The following is a 16,424-nucleotide window of genomic DNA, read 5'->3' on the forward strand; positions in this document are numbered from 1 at the left end:
ATATATATATATATATATATATATATATATATAGATATCATCTCAATAAAGTATTATTAATACACCACCAAAAAGTAATAAACTTAAGTGTGAAAAAACTTAAACATTTACACATCAAATAACAATGCAAAGCTAAGAAATTAGATATCAGATAACCATGGAAAGCTAAGAAATTAGCTATCAAATAACCATGGAAAGGAAAGAAATGGAACAACAATAAGGGCATGTCCTCCATATTTACCTAGTGAATGATGAAATGTTTGTCGGAGTCTCATTTTGCTAGATAAACATGTACAGTGATACAGCATGAAGGAATCTTATGTTTAGACTTGGATACCTTTGAATATGATATGCATGCCATACTGAGGTTGTAGAGTGAACATAGAGATGGGAGCATGCTTGTACACAGATGAAAGAGTTTTGAGAATTTCTGTAAGACCATAGCTAACACAGCCTTGGCCTCCAACATGGCAAAGTTTTGGCCAATACATGATCTTGGACCCACTGCAAATGGAAAATAGACATTTGGGTTAATGGCTGCCCTTGAAGGACCATCTGCAAATCTTTCTGGCTTAAACATCTTTGCATTTGGTCCCCAGAGCTTCTCATTGTGATGCACTCCCAAAATTGATAAATTCAAGGCTGCACCTTTTAGAAGTGAGAAGGGTCGAGCTTCATGTATTTGTATTCTTTTCTTATAAACGTGGACACAGGTGGATATAGCCTCAAAGTTTCACTTAACACCATAGTCATCTGCCAACCAGAGAAAACAGAGAACAATCATTAGCTTAAATGACAAATAAGTTGGTTGATCTTTAAAGATAAAAAAATTAAATGCAAAAAACTAAAGTATCAAAATTGCAAAGATGGAAACCATAAAACCTCAATAAAATTATTTGATCTTTAAAGATAAAAATGTTAACGAAAAACATTGTCAACTGTTCCAGAAACGATTCAAATAAAATATGCATTGATAAATAACCAAGACAAAAGCTTTAAACATAAGAGACCCCATTAACTATAAAATAAATGATGAAACCTCATGACAAACTCAACTTAAAAACATGTAATATTCCCTCATGATCAATAGCTATGAGGCAGAAGGAGCCATAGCCTATTTAAATCTACATAGTCTATTTAAATCCCCTGGTCTATGGACAATAATAAATAAAGAGATCGCTATAATAAGATAAATTAATAATTAAATAACAAAGGATCTATGTTATAGGTCATGGTTTCCAAGAAGGATGGAATTATTTAAATATAAGAGGGAATAGAAGAGGGTTTATTTAATTGTTTAGCTGCGGGAATTTGCTACTTTTTGTGAGAAATCTAGTTTCGGTGTTCCAATAAATAGCATGAATGGTGGCATTGATTTCGATGGTGAAAAAGCCACTATAGCCAAGTACTTCAATGGCTTATTGAATCTATAGGAGGAGAAATTGGTGGTACCAGATCTATGAGAAAATTAATCGCGAAAGATTAAGTCCTTACGAAGTTGGGCCTATCAATCCTAGACATATCTCAGGGCCGAGATGGATCAGTCAGGCAGCCAAGACTAAAGATAAAACTTTTCCACAAGGAGTGCAATTAGGTGATCCATTCTAGAGTAGGGTCAAATTAAACCAACCCGCACTAACACTAGGCCATGCCAAATAATGTCATGCAACTAATTTGGGACATCATTTGTTTCATGTAAGGGAGTTGCATTGTCCACGGGCCAGTAATCCACTTTTTGTAGATTAATGAGGGCTGACTTGGGGCAATGGAAAAAGGGTTTTGATTGTTGATAAAGTGTGTGTCCAAATTGCGGTGTAACCAAGGCCAAATTTGGCATCATTCACAAGAACGAGTTGTTGTACAAGCCAAAATAAACTCCACAATGAAATAGCATCATATTAATGATAAAATTACTTATTTATACATGTGAAATATAGGTACGAGACAGTTGTGTCAGTGCATACAAAGCCTTAACCAATTTTCATAGATTTTGCTCTTTGCCTTTAACAAAAAAACCTTTAGGGTGAAACATATAAACATGTTCCTTCAAATTGTCATTCAAAAAAGTTGTTTTAACATCCATATGGTGTATCTTCCAACTATTCTGAGCTGCAAGAGAAAAGAAAGTTCTAATTGTGCCCCGTTTTGTTGTAGGAGCAATTGTCTCTGTGTAGTCAACATCTTCCTTCTGAGCATAGCCTTTGTTACAAGTCTTGCCTTGTATTTATCAAGTGAACCATCTTCTATGTATGTGATCTTATACACCCATTTGCAACCAATGGTTTTTACACCTGTAGGAGGATCCACTAACCTCCAAGTTCCATTCTTAATAAGTGCATCATATTCCTTTTGCATTGCATCTTTCCATTCATCACAATTAGCAGCTTCTTCAAAACAATTAGGTTCACTAATTGTACAATGATTGAATTCACAGTCATGAGAAACATTACCTAAATCACCTTTAGAAGACATTCCTATTTCAAAATCATCATACTTGCTTGGAACTTTTCAAGCACATGTAGATCTTCATAAATGTTGTTGAAGTGGTTGTGATGGTTGCTCATCTTGAAAAACAGGCTCAAGAACAGGCTCTTCAAGAGAAATATCTAGTCTTGTAGAAACATTACTATCATCCAATTTTTCTTCAGCAATAACATTCTAACGAGTCAAAGATGGAAGAACCACAGACTGATCCAAAATGGGAACCCCCCCTTCAGTGTGTCGAACAAGATTATCATATTCAAAATAGAACTTCTTAGATGCGAATTTCTCCAAATGAGCCAGTTGCTTATCAACAGTGGAATTAATTTTATCTGATTCAAGGGAAATAGCATCTTTGGAAAGAATGAACTTCTTGTTCTCCTCATCATAAAACCTATAAGCTTTAGAAGTAGTAGAATATCCCAAGAAAATACATTTGTGACTCCTAGCACCCAACTTGTTGCACTGATGTTTAGTAATTAATGCATAGCATAGAGGACCAAAGACTCTAAAATCTTGAATAGTAGGAAGACAATTATATGCATTTCATAAGGAGATTTATTATTGATGACGAAAGAAGGAGAATGATTGCGAATATAAGTTGCACAAAGCATTGCTTCTCCCCAAAACATCAACTTAACATTCTTAAAGAACATCATAGATATAACCATATTAAGAAAAGTTCTATTCATATGTTCTGTGACGTTATTCTATTGTGGATTATAAGGTATGGTAGTCTAATGTTTGATTCCATTATCCTCAAATATTGTTCAAAAACATGAGAAGTGTACTTGCCGCCATTATCAGTTCTGAGAATGCCTATATTCTATTGAGTTTCATTTTTAATCATCAAATGAAAATTTTTAAAAACATCAAACCCTTGTGACTTATTCTTCAACAAATACACCCAACACATTCTAGAGTAATTATCAATAAATGTCAATGCATATTTATTTCCGTTTGCAGTTGTAAGGTCCACATAAATCTGAATGTATGAGACCTAATGTTGGGTAGCGGAGGCCCTGTGTAACAGGTTTGGGGCTTAAAGCTCGCAATTTTGGGTAAAATTGTGGTAAAAGCTCCACGAAGTGCGAATTGTAATGAGTCAAGTCAAAGGGTTGTCCACCCAAAAATAATGTAAGAAAATAGAAAGTGAGTCGGCCTTAAAAAGAGCAAGGCTCTAAGGGTAGAAAGTAGTTTTTGGTCTAGATCTTGAATGTTATGGGTTTATGAATGCAATATTCACTCTGAGTCTGTAAGTCCGAGTCGGGGTTGATAGTAGTTAGAGCAGGCTCTGCAGCTGAGTGTGTAGAGGCCCAGTAGAGTCCACAGCTGTGTGCATGGACCCCTACAGCTGAGTGCGCAGGGTGGAAGTGGATTGTACTAAACTGGAGATTAATATAAGATAAGTGCTTTTGAAGTATTGTGCATTCGGTCGCAGATCTATCTATTTTTTCTTATGTTCTGACTTTATACATATCAATGGTTGTGCACATTGTTCATTATTGTTGAATGCTTGATTGAGACCTTAAGAATTAGATCAGATCTATAATAAACGCATTAATAATAAGAATCCAAGAAGCGCCCCATCGCGGATCTACGCGAAGGACGCAGCTACGCAGAGCAGCGCGAGTGCACAGGTCGCTTCGCAAACCTTCCAAGCCCTCATCAAGACATCCCTAGGGTGTGGAAACCTAGTTCTAGTACCCTCCCCTACTACCTTGGGTGAGACTTCAGTCCGCGCTCCACGGATTGTTGCCGAAAGGGCCAGTAGTGCGGGATTTGTTTGGCTAAATCACTTATGAACCTGGGTCAGGCCCCAATAAGGCAACAAATGGTTCTATTGTCGAGACCGAGATCTACCTCAGGGATGTTTGATCTCAGAACACTAGAACCCTATGAAGAAAGAGATTGATGATTGGGTGGATCAGAAGCTGCATAAGTTCGTGGTACAGGAAAACAAAACCCCGAAGATAGCCTCAGCTCACACCGCCTCCACCAAAACAGAAGTTTAACATGGCGAGCACGGTCAAGTTGCTTGTATTTAGAGGAGTAGGAAGTGAAGATCCATATCAGTTTTGGTTCGTAGTAAGAGCAGTGTGGGAAGCGCATGGAGTTACGAATGATAACATCAAAACGGCTACTTTGGTCAGCATGCTGCAGTATCGTGCATTGACGTGGTATATAAATCACTCTAGCGATCATCCAAATGTGGGAATAGCGAAGATCCAGGATGCATTGAACAAAGAATTTAGTTGGCCAAAATCAGAGACACAGTTGATCATCAGGTTCAAGGAGATCGTGATGCTGCCAAGTGAAACCCCTTGGGATCTGGATCAAACACTGAAGAGTACGATCCGTGAGGCTAACATGACACTGATGGCTACGCAACACCGCACATGGTTTGTGGCATCTTTGACACCACATCTGAGGATGGCGTAATCACAGCAAAAGATCTCAACTCGGGTTGAAGCATTAGAGATAGAGATGAGGTTGCATGAAAATCCAATACAGGATCCTAGGTTGGGAGTTCAACAAATCCACGCGCAACTACAAAACCTATGCTTGGAGATGCAAAGCCTAAAGCAAGATAGGGCACCCCAACCAGAAGCACGAGAAGAGGTGTGGTGTATAAAATGTAAAGGCCAGGGCCACGATAAGGATCATTGCCTAGTATTCGCGAACTATTTGGCAAGGGGAGGACCGATGCCATTGAGACCAAAGGCGCCAGGGCCGAGCGCGGTGCCCACACTCTAGTGTGTGATCAGTCAGGTGGGAGGAAAGGACACAACAGATAACTGTCACCTATTGCAAAAGTTTACACCAACCTCCCAGCGGCTATTTTGCAATTTTTGTAGATCGGTGGGTCATGATGAGCAAAACTGCCGAAGTTATGAACTATTAATGGACCGAACACCTGCCTTCAAGATGCAGGCAGAGATGAAATGCCTTGATCCAGCCATGGGGATGGTACGTGTTGGGTTCCAAGGGCAAGGTCAAGGACGAGGAGGAATGGGGCCAGGAAAGGGCCGCGAACAACTAATCTGCTATAACTACGGAGGACCAGAGCACTATGCTCGTGACTATACCAACCTGACTAGAATATCGTACCCTTATTGTGAGCAATTTGATCATGAAATAATAGATTGTCCCATGCTGATCGCACAGATATGTGAGAAAAGGGCAGCACAGCCTGCGCCAACGCAAAACATCCAAATGATGAGATTCGAACCACGCGAGGAAGACCCCAATGTGAACATGATGCTCAAAAGTGGCGCAACCACAGGGGAAGATAAGGGGAAACAAACCGAGGGAGACACATGGGTTCGCAAGGCCCCTACAAAGCAGCCTGAGTTTGACTTGGAACGCATGAAGGAGACATTTATGGAAGCTAAGAAGAACTTCACAGAAGTCTCTACTTTAGGTAGTAAGGATCAACTCGTGCTAGAAATGGATCCCTCTATGCTAACTACCTTTTTAGAGACATGCATGAAGCTGCTACGCGACAATAAGGCAGTTAAGGGATTACAAGAGATGATAACTAGGTGCACAGGATCGGGTGAACCTCGTGTGAGCAAGAAACTGGGAAAACATGCTCTCCGCATCAGCCAAGAAATGTGATTAACGGTGTATATTGGCAACTATGAGATGGACCAGGTCATTTGAGACTTAGGGTCGGACGCGAATGTGCTACCTAAACAGACATGGGAACACATAGGCAGGCTAGCATTATAGTGGTCTTCGATTCAATTACGGATGGAAAATCAAAAAAATATCTTGCCCATGGGGAGATTGCAAGGAGTCATAGTGGACATCGAAGGCGTGAACACACAAATAGATTTTGAGGTAATAGAAATTATGGATGACAGTAACCCTTACCCCGCATTGTTAGGAATAGACTGGGCCATAGATAGGAATCGAGTCATAAAATTAAAGAAGCAGAAGGTGATATTTGAGAAAAAGTCCCTACGCGTAGTTATCACACTAGATCCGACCGAAGGAGTGCACTACACCGAACCTGTGTGCGATGAGGATAGTGACGATGAACTGGACTGCATATACCAAATAATAGCACAAGATGAGGATCGAGTGAATCCGACAGCAGATGGGAGAATCTCATGGGAACATGATAGCTCCTGCACATCGGATTCAGATGAAGAGATAGAGCGATGGCAGAACCGATTGCATGAAGTAACAACGTTGAATTGTAATATGATGGTGAGATCACTGCAACGCATGATGACTGAAGCAAGGGAACTGCCAACCGATGAGGGCGCAACAAACGTGGAGGAATCCATAGACCACTGTGAAAAGATGATACTAGAACAGAAGCGGCACGGTGCGCAAGCAGGGGTGCTGTGTGCGACAACTGCGTCAATGTGGAATACACGTTAGAAGGCTAGGTGGACCTGGCGCGAATGTAGAAGGCGACAACAGGAAAAGCGATGCGTTCCACCAGCTGATCGCGATAGAACAACCAGAAAAATAGGTAGAAACATGCACAGAGTTCACCAGACAAAACAAACCAATAAGAATCTACATGTACCCAGGGTTCGATGGGCATATAGGACCATAAGCAAAAGGAGGAGGGTGAAGGTGATCCCATCATCGATAAGACAAGATGAAATTAGGAGTATAGTGGAATCTCCCCAGACCGCAGCCCCCATAGTTTGGATAAGACGTGAGGACCGGGGTAAAGCCATTCAGGAGTTACAAGAAGCCATTCAGTGCGAGAGCTTGAAACTTCGTGAACTCGATGAAGAATGGGCACGACTGAGGAGAAAAAGCTTGATATTGGATGAAGAAATCAGCAAACTAAACACCGAAGGCACAGAAATGGATCACGTGGAACTAAGGAAACTAAGCCTGGCCGGCTCGACTACTACTATGACCCTGCTATCATGGTTGCGACTACACCTTACTAAGAAAAGGAGTGTAGAGCACGATGTGCTATCAAATACAAATGTATTCGAAGGATGCCCGCAGCCCAGGCTAGCAGGGAAGTGGAAGTCTCACACGTGGGGTGCGACCACCTCACTATCTGTGGAAGGCACAGTCTTAGCGCTCCAAGCAATTGAAAGGAGGCACGGGACTATAAACAAGTCTATAGGAGATTTGCGCAAAAAGAAGGTTTCGTGTAGGGCCATTCAGTCAGCAAGATCGCAGTCACGCAGAAGGGGCTGTGTTGCCGCGTGGGAAGGCTGGGAGGTGACTGTTGACATCATTGTTCATGACAAGAAGCCTGAGTTATGATAGAGAGGATCGTGTGGCAGGCCATTAAGATACGAGTTCCGAGCTAGATACGAAAACATCTGCCACCAAGAAGATATTAATGAATCAGAAGTGGAGGGAAGGGTTGAATTCAAAGTCACACGTTCCTATAGAAACCGTTGGGGTAGCCCCACAACAACCCTTGGATATTTGAGACTCAAGCCAGTGCAAAGAAGCAAGCACCCACCTACCTGGCCCCCTGAGAGTACGTCCCCACCCAAATTCAAGATAGAAACCATGAGAACCAGAGTAAGATTTGCCGAAGAGCCCTATCTGACCAAAGAGGAGCCGGGAGAGGCGGCCACTGCCCTAGAGGTTCTAAAGTCCCCACACACGCCGCGACCTCATAAAGACAAGTAGACTAAGGGGCTAGTCTGCGTATCACTGTGATTCAGTAAATTGCCGGTGGCAGAAAAGGGCAAAGCAATCACCACTGAACTGGAGGAGGAAGAGGAAGAGTTACAAGCCCTGATCTCTCAGATTAAAGCACAGGATGAGGAAGAGGAAAATACTTCTCAAGTATCTTCGACGATCACGCTACCACCATATATCTCTCCATGGAAAGGAATGGCCAAGATACCGAAGGACCTGGAAGCCATGAAGAGTATGCTCTAGACCCCGCTTCTTCCAGACGAAATAAGGTCCGACGGACTGCCGCTAGGTCGGGTACCAAATATCAAATTTCAATATTGGGATATTGCAAATAGTGAGAAGTTCCCACAATTGGCCGAGGAGAAATTACTACAGCAAAAGTGGTTACGGGGTGTGGAGAAGGTGAGATTACTCAATTTGAGGTGGATACCCCACTATTACCGCGCGGCCATCACAATTTTTGTTATCCGACAGTTACTATGTCTACTACATGATGGGTATCTCTAGTTGAAGGAACTGATTCCCATCACAGCTGATTTAATACACTGAATTTCCTAGCTACCTACTAAAGGGAATGATCCTGCAAAGATAGTTGGAACGAGTAGCAAAATGGACCTCGCAGAAGCCATGAAGGCTAAATATAAGCTGGAAAAGCGAAAGCGCGGATATGTAATAGCTAGCATCAAAGACCAGGGGGTGTGCATCGCCACCTAGTTACTAGCCAGTAAGCTCATGAGGAAATGCCATGCAGATGAGGTGCCAACTTCTGTCATTGTGCTCGCAAAGCAGTGTGCAGAAGGTGTTCAGTTCAAATGGGCACAGTTTCTCTGCAATGAATTTTTGACGAATTGTAAGCAAGCCCGGGAGAAGGGTAAAAATTTCCACTACACATGGTTTCTCCTATCAAGCCTGCTGGTTACATCAGATCTACCGAAGGGTAGCTAGTTTCCCAACATTGAGAAGAACCTACCTGAATCCGTGAGGTATAACTCGCTCTGGGCAACAAAAGACGCCACGAGGGTTCATGCGATCAAAGTGTTTTTGATATTTATGGAGGCAAGTATCTGGACATGGATCGACCATAGACCATGGTTATCCCCAACAATATACAACATTTTGCAAAGCGCAGCTGAGTTCAAGGTGGATATGCATAATGTGTATATCTGGGCGTGGAAGGATCCCAAACTTCGATGGGTAAAGCTTTCGTTCATTGCAAGGGATGATGCAATTTTTGAGGTCATGGCAGCATGGCCTCCGGAGTGGCATGCCCCGGACTTAGCTAAATTAGAAAAGATTGCAGCTTAGTAGCGAAAGAAGGAAATCAAGCTACACATCACAAAGTTGGCGGAAATAATGCGCCAGGAATAGAAAACGCCCACGCAGTGGGAGGCGATCGAAAAAACAACAGAAACCATCATTGTGCCCATCAAAGAGATTGTGGAGGCTTAGGAACTGTCCATGGAGTAGGACATTCAGAAGAAAGTAGAGACACAGGAACACATGGACCCGACCACAACATCAACTCAACTTAAGAGGCCGCGATATTACAGAGCAATGGAACACATAAAATATTGTAGAAATATAAACACAGAAAAGGCATAAAACAAGAGAGACATAGATATACGTGGTCCACCCAGTTTGGGCTACGTCCACAGAGAAGCAACCAATCCTTCTTTTTATATTATCCAGCAAACTCAAGAGATACAACCTATAGCAGATCCACTATAACTCCCTCTTCGCTCTCAATCTCCTCTCTCTTCCTCACTCAAAATACAGATCTACATAGACGCAATACAATTCCCTCATATATAGCGAGGGGTTTCCTTCTAGGGAAAAAAACCATAAATTACACATAACTTCTACCGTTAGATCTCTGCCTAATGAATGGCCCAAATTGACTACGAAATTACAACATTTTACAAGGAAATTTTACATCTACTCTTAGCTTCATGGGAGCTGCCCCCGAAACCCCCCACTAGGGGGAGGCTCCTAAAAGGTTGCAGCTGCCCCAACCTGGACCCCCACTACAATGAATATTTTACGGGGGTCCAATGTGGTGATACCTTTGAATACAGAAGACAATTAGACTCCACACCCAACAACATGCATGCAAAAAGACTAAGACGGTAAAAGCCTTGGAGAAAGATCTTCTTGCCAGGAGTGAACCAGCGCGTAAGGGTGCTTTGGAGGAGCTGATGACAGAGTAGACAACTATGTTGGGGGGACTCAAGGCACAGTTGCAGGCGTTACAAGTGCGACTCCCAGAAGGGATGATTCCGACCCGTCGCAGAAGGTACGTTCGTAGCAGAGCAGATGGTGTGCGCCACCACAATGAACACCTTAGTAGCACTAGCAAGCACTATTCTAGTAGAGGCCAAAGGCGACATGAGGGGTTGGGGGTTGAACTTGGCCACCCTTCCTAAAGAAACCCTATACCAACTGTAGGATGGGGTAACCGCTGAGTTCCACGCCAGGGAAGGCCACACCCTCCAAGTATTAAAGGAGCAAAAAGGAAATTTGGAGCATATTAGTCTACAACGCGACAACTTTATTGCACATAACCAAGGAATGGAACAGGCCATGGACAAGGTCTGTAGCGGTGTACCAGAACTAGCTATGCCAACAGAACTCCCCGTAACCGACAAGATTCATCACATGGCGACAGGATTCCGAAAGGCTCAAGTGGAGGCTGCAAAAGCTCAGTGGGAGTTGAACTTGCAGCTCGTGGAGCTAAGGATGAAGGCGCAACCTACTACACCCCTAGAAGTTATAGATCAGTGCCGCCACGAAATTCAATCAGGATTGCAAGTGATATAGCACGTTGTACAAGACTGCATGGAATTGTTGGATCAGTCCCTTATTATGCTCACATCACTACAAGAAGACCCAACACTGTAGCAGGTAGAGACAGAAGTGCGGGAGTTACAGAAGGCTTATGAAAATGTCTAGGGGACTGCACAAACAATCGCCATCACTCAGCATTTGGCCAAGATGAGGGAGGCCCAGGCTCTGAAGGAGCAGGTGGACGTCGCACGACAATGAGAAGCTAGGCTCAAAGCGCACATCCAACCTTGGCTTGAGGAAGCATTCACGGTTACCACTACGATCGAGGGGAAGCTGACCCAGTTGCAGGACACATATGCGCTAAGGCAGGAAGGTGCCTCCGACAATGCATCAGAACGTCAGGCACAATTGATACAGCAGACAGTGGAAGAATGTGTGGCAGATGTCAGTACAGCACAAAGGTTGCTGGAGGAACTACGAGCAAAGATCAACGCACCAACCGAGTGACTCGAGACGAGTCACGATGATTGTGTTGGGGGCCTGTTGGGTAGCGGAGGCCCCGCGTAATGGGTTTGGGGCTTAAAGCCCACAATTTTGGGTAAAAGCTCCGTGAAGTGCGTGGAGCGCGAATTGTAATGAGTCAAGTCGAAGGGTTGTCTACTTGAAAATAATGTAAGAAAATAGAAAGTCATTCAGCCTGCCCATGGTCCGCAAACCATGGGAATGCATAAATAGAGCAAGGCTCTAAGGGTAGAAAGTAGTTTTTGATTCGGATCTTGAATGTTATGGCTTTATGAATGCAATATTCACTCTGAGACTGTAAGTCCGAGTCGAGGTTGATAGTAGTTAGAGTAGGCTCTGCAGCTGTGTGTGTGGACCCCTGCAGCTGAGTGTGAAGGGTGGAAGTGGATTGTACTAAACTGAAGATTAATATAAGATAAGTGCTTTTGAAGTATTATGCATTTGGTCGCAGATCTATCTGTTTTTTCTTGTGTTTTGAGTTTATGCATATCTATGGTTGTGTGCACTATTTATTACTGTTCAATGCTTGATTAAGACCTTAATAATTAGATCAGATCTATAATAAAGGCATTAATAATAAGAATCCAAGAAGCACCCCATCGCAGATCTACGCAAAGGATAGACAGCTACGCAAAGTAGTGCGAGTGCACAGGTTGGTTCGCAAACCTTCCAAGCCTCATCAAGACATCCTTAAGGTGCAGAAACCTAGTTCCAGCACCCTCCCCTACTACCTCAGGTGAGACTTTCAGTCCGTGCTCTGTGGATTGTTGCCAAAAGGGCCAATAGTGTGGGATTTTTTTGGCTAAATCACTTCTGAACCTGTGTGAGGCCCTAATAAGCCAACACCTAATTTTCACGAAGATCTGTAAGAAGAACTATGAAAAGGCTGTTTACAATTATTTCCTATAATACAAGCATCATAAGGTGTAATATTTCTTGGAACTGTCGGAAGACCTTTAATACCTTGCTTTTTCAAAATTTTGATGCTGCCATAATTGATGTGACCAAATCATGCATGCCACAATAAGCTGGGAGACAGGATATCACTTTGTTGCACCAAAATAAAAGAATTTTCATGAGAATTAGTAGATGAAGTACCATTTAATTTTAAAAGCATACCTTCTTCCACACCGGTTGTAACAATTGCATGATCATATGCTCTACTTATCTCTATGATGCCATCAAATATATGAATAGAATGCCCCTACTGCCGAATATGGATCAGAGACATCAAATTTCGCTAAAACTGTGGAATATAAAGTACATCCTGTAGAACATAATCTGCAAAATTCGGTATGTTCAAAATGAATAGACCCAATGCCATATGGTTTAATTTGAGACTTGTTAGCAAAATAAATAACACCATCAATATCATCACTGAATGTTTCAAAAAAATCTCACCTAAATATCATATGACAAGTGACTCTTGAATCCAAAATCCAACTATCTCGCCATGAAGAAAATGCAGTGTTGAAAACATCAATCATATTAAAGTTACAGTGAGCAACAATGTGATGTGCAGACTTTGATGATTTTCCCTTTTCTGGTGGTGGTTGATCTTTCTTTTCATTTAAATGTTCTCTCCTTTCACTGACTTTATCCCAAGGGATTTTACAGTTAGTAGAAGTATGACCAATTTTACCACATTTAAAACATTTGATAGCTGGTCTATCATTAAAATTCCTTTGTTATCTATCATTTTGTTGTTTGTCTCCCTAGTTATTCCCCCCCGCTCCCCCCTACCTCTATAATTTCTCCTACAACTACCTCTACTACTTTTATCACCTCTAGAAGTTTCAACATGAGACTTCTGATCCTTTTGTGCAGGGCACAAAGTTTCTACATTAGAGTTAGGTGGAACCTCTTTCTTCCTAAAGGATTTTTCTCTCTCAGCTAGTTTTCTTACTAATTTATCAGATGTAATGTCTTTTAGCTGCCCACTAGCTTGGAAAGATTCCAAATAGTTTGAATAGGTAGGGTGAAGGACTTTTATAAAAAATGGAAGTTGTAAATCTACTTTAATTCTAGTGGCTTCTATATCATGAAAAATGGCTTTTATTTCAGAGGCACACTTCAAAGAATGATTATCCTTCATCTCCAAATTAAACAACTTTAACAATAACTGAATAATTTCGAGTTCCGAGTGTGAATCATACAATTCTTTCCACTTCTTTAGTGCTTCGAATGGAGTACCACAAGAAACGATATATTTGTTTACCTCTTTTGTCACCGATGCAATTATTAATGCATGTGCCTTGTTGTCTTTTGTCTCCCAAATCGAACGTTGGTTCTTATTATTAGGTGGTTCTGGTGCAATTTATTTTCCATCACTATCCTTCTTGCCTTGACAAACTTCCCATAAATTGTTACAAACAAGGGCACTTTTAAGCTTTCTAAACCACTCATGATAATTTTCCATTCCATTAAGAAAAACTCCAACTATGGAAACTATTGAAGTCGTAATTGTTATTTAGCCAAATATTTTCAAATTCAAAATATATGCAATACTTCTGAAAAGATATAAATTCAATTTTCCTCTTGTTTTAACAAAATTGGGTTTGTGGTTTAGTGGTAAGTTTCAAAAATAGCATAGGAAAGAGCTAGGTTCAAATCTTATTAGCCTCCAAAAATAAATTTTATTTTACCAATGGCCTCTTACAAAAATATGTATTTCAAATCACCAGAAGATTGACCACTCTTCAATTGAAAGTTTTATTCAATCCACCAAAATATATATACTTCATTTTAAGTATCCTTTAGAAATTTATTTACTACAGTGAACATAAATACTATCCTTCAGAAATTTTACTGTTATTAAACTCCTATTTACTGCAGTAAATGCAAATACTATCCTTCAGAAGTTTTACTGTGATCAAACTCTTGTTTACTATTGTAAATGAAAATACTATCTTTCAGAAATTTTATTGTAAGTAAACTCTCGTTTGATGCAGTAAATGTAAATAAAGCCTCCAAAAATTAAAATAACAAGTGGCCCTTAGATGCATGGAACGTATAATTTTAGCAAACAATCTAGCAATTATTGGAACTAGACTCAGTATTGGAAATTTGTATTCTAACTTCCAAGGATATGTTAAAAAATAAAAATCAGTATTGGAAACTTGTATTCTAACTTCCAAGGATATGTTAAAAAATAAAAATTTATGTCACTCAATTTATCCAACTATTTTTCATTATGACTGAAATATCTGAAACTTATAGAGAGTCAATAGTTTGGGAATCCCACTGCATTTCTCCACTGGATTAGCCTTCTGTTGCACTCTATCTTCACAGTCTTAATGCTCCGCATCTCCTTTATGCCATAGACTTCAAATACATGGAGTTTAGGAACAAGTCAACCAGGGCTCTAATACCACTATACAAGCCCAAATAAACTCCACAATAAAGATCACAATGAAAGAACGTCATATTAATGACAAAATTACTTATTTATACATGTGAAATCTAGGTACGAGACAATTGTGTCTCGGTAACTTATTAAACGTAAAAATGGAATGTAAAACTAACTACATATTATACAATATACAATAACAATCCGGAAGGATATGTTAACAGTTGTTGGGCATTAAAGGGCAAACCCATCAAATCTTTGGGCCAATTAACTTGTGCATTTAGGGATAGATCCATCAGGTGTCGGGCCAAGAAATCAACTCAGTGGTCAAGGGGCAGAGATCCATGAGTGGGCTACAATGCTAGTTAGCAATTCCAAGGAGGGCCAATCATCCAAGTCATTGTAGAACCTTGAATTCCCCATATGATAGGAGAATGGATCAATTGGGGCTAAGTTATCTGAAATATTTGTTGGGTTCACAAGTGGGGCGATCTGTGGAATAAGAAGTTATAGGGAGTGCAGGGAAGGGCATTTGTTGCAGTAAGGAAGCGAATGAATTCAACCAATTCAGCAAGAAAATTTCCAGGAGTATGTTGGCAAAAACCATATCAAAATCTCATTCGGAAATAAAATTCTTATTCTTTCTAAAATACCTCGGGTTCTTTCAAATTGAATTAAGGGTTATTACACTAGTATTCCTTGAGCTTTTAGCAAATTTAGTTTAGAGTTATTACAAAATGTCTAAACACAGTCACCATCATGAAGAAGAAAATATTAGCAATGCAATCAACACAACAACAACAATATTTGTTATCATCAAACTTCCCTCACCCCTAAAACATAATTGTGGAAAAAGCAGGAATCAATAGTTTCTATCATCAACAAATACCCCGCTTGAAATACAATTAAGGGAGAAACCACAACCAATAGTTAATATGAGGAAATTTGTGAAACTGATTAACTAATGAGACACAATGGTATGAAGTCCACAACCACAAATATATGCTCATATGATTCCATGACCATCTATCAATCCAACTAGAATCGATCTTGATGGTTGCCACTAGTCCAAGATTCATCATTTTGCATTTTTTTTCAACGATTCGGATGCTAGCGTATTATGTGACCAAGAATGTTGATGCCTTAGTGATCTCCTTTGATCCTTATGAGGATGTTGACATGGCTCAATTTTTTATTGCACGGGCTCAAAGTTGGGTTCAACAACACTATCATCTACAATGATGTTATCATCCATATCATCGATTTGTTTATCACAATCAACAAGAGCGTATTCTTCTAGCATCTTAGTCTCAATTCCTCTTGCAACAAATGAAACCTCTCTAGTCTCAATGGATATTGATTTGGGTAATGAGGCAACATCAAGATCATATCTAAGACTTTCTCTTAATGTTTGCACTACAAGGTTAATAGGAACAACTATGTCTTGTCCAATCTTCCTAAGTCCTTCATTATATCCCATTTTTCTTAGCGATTGGGAACCAATATCGGTGGTGTATTTTTAAAACTACGTTAAACAAAAGCACCATTATCAACATCCGTAGGTGAGCTTGATAGCTCAACCATAACAATCTCTTTCAGCGCATTCTAAAGGCAATGACTTCCAATTCAGGGTTTTTCTTGCACT

The 16,424-nt window shown here is 40.6% G+C and overlaps 1 pseudogene; it reads right to left on the reverse strand.

The window, feature by feature from the left end:
- Nucleotides 1-323: 323 nt before the first annotated feature.
- Nucleotides 324-16,424, reverse strand: part of LOC149246133 (cytochrome P450 CYP72A219-like) — a 35,955-nt pseudogene continuing 19,854 nt past the window's right edge.

This window comes from Pinus tabuliformis, chromosome 7 (assembly GCF_031772625.1).
Source record: "Pinus tabuliformis cultivar Carrire ecotype Pingquan chromosome 7, CPIR1, whole genome shotgun sequence".
NCBI classification, from domain to species: domain Eukaryota; kingdom Viridiplantae; phylum Streptophyta; class Pinopsida; order Pinales; family Pinaceae; genus Pinus; species Pinus tabuliformis.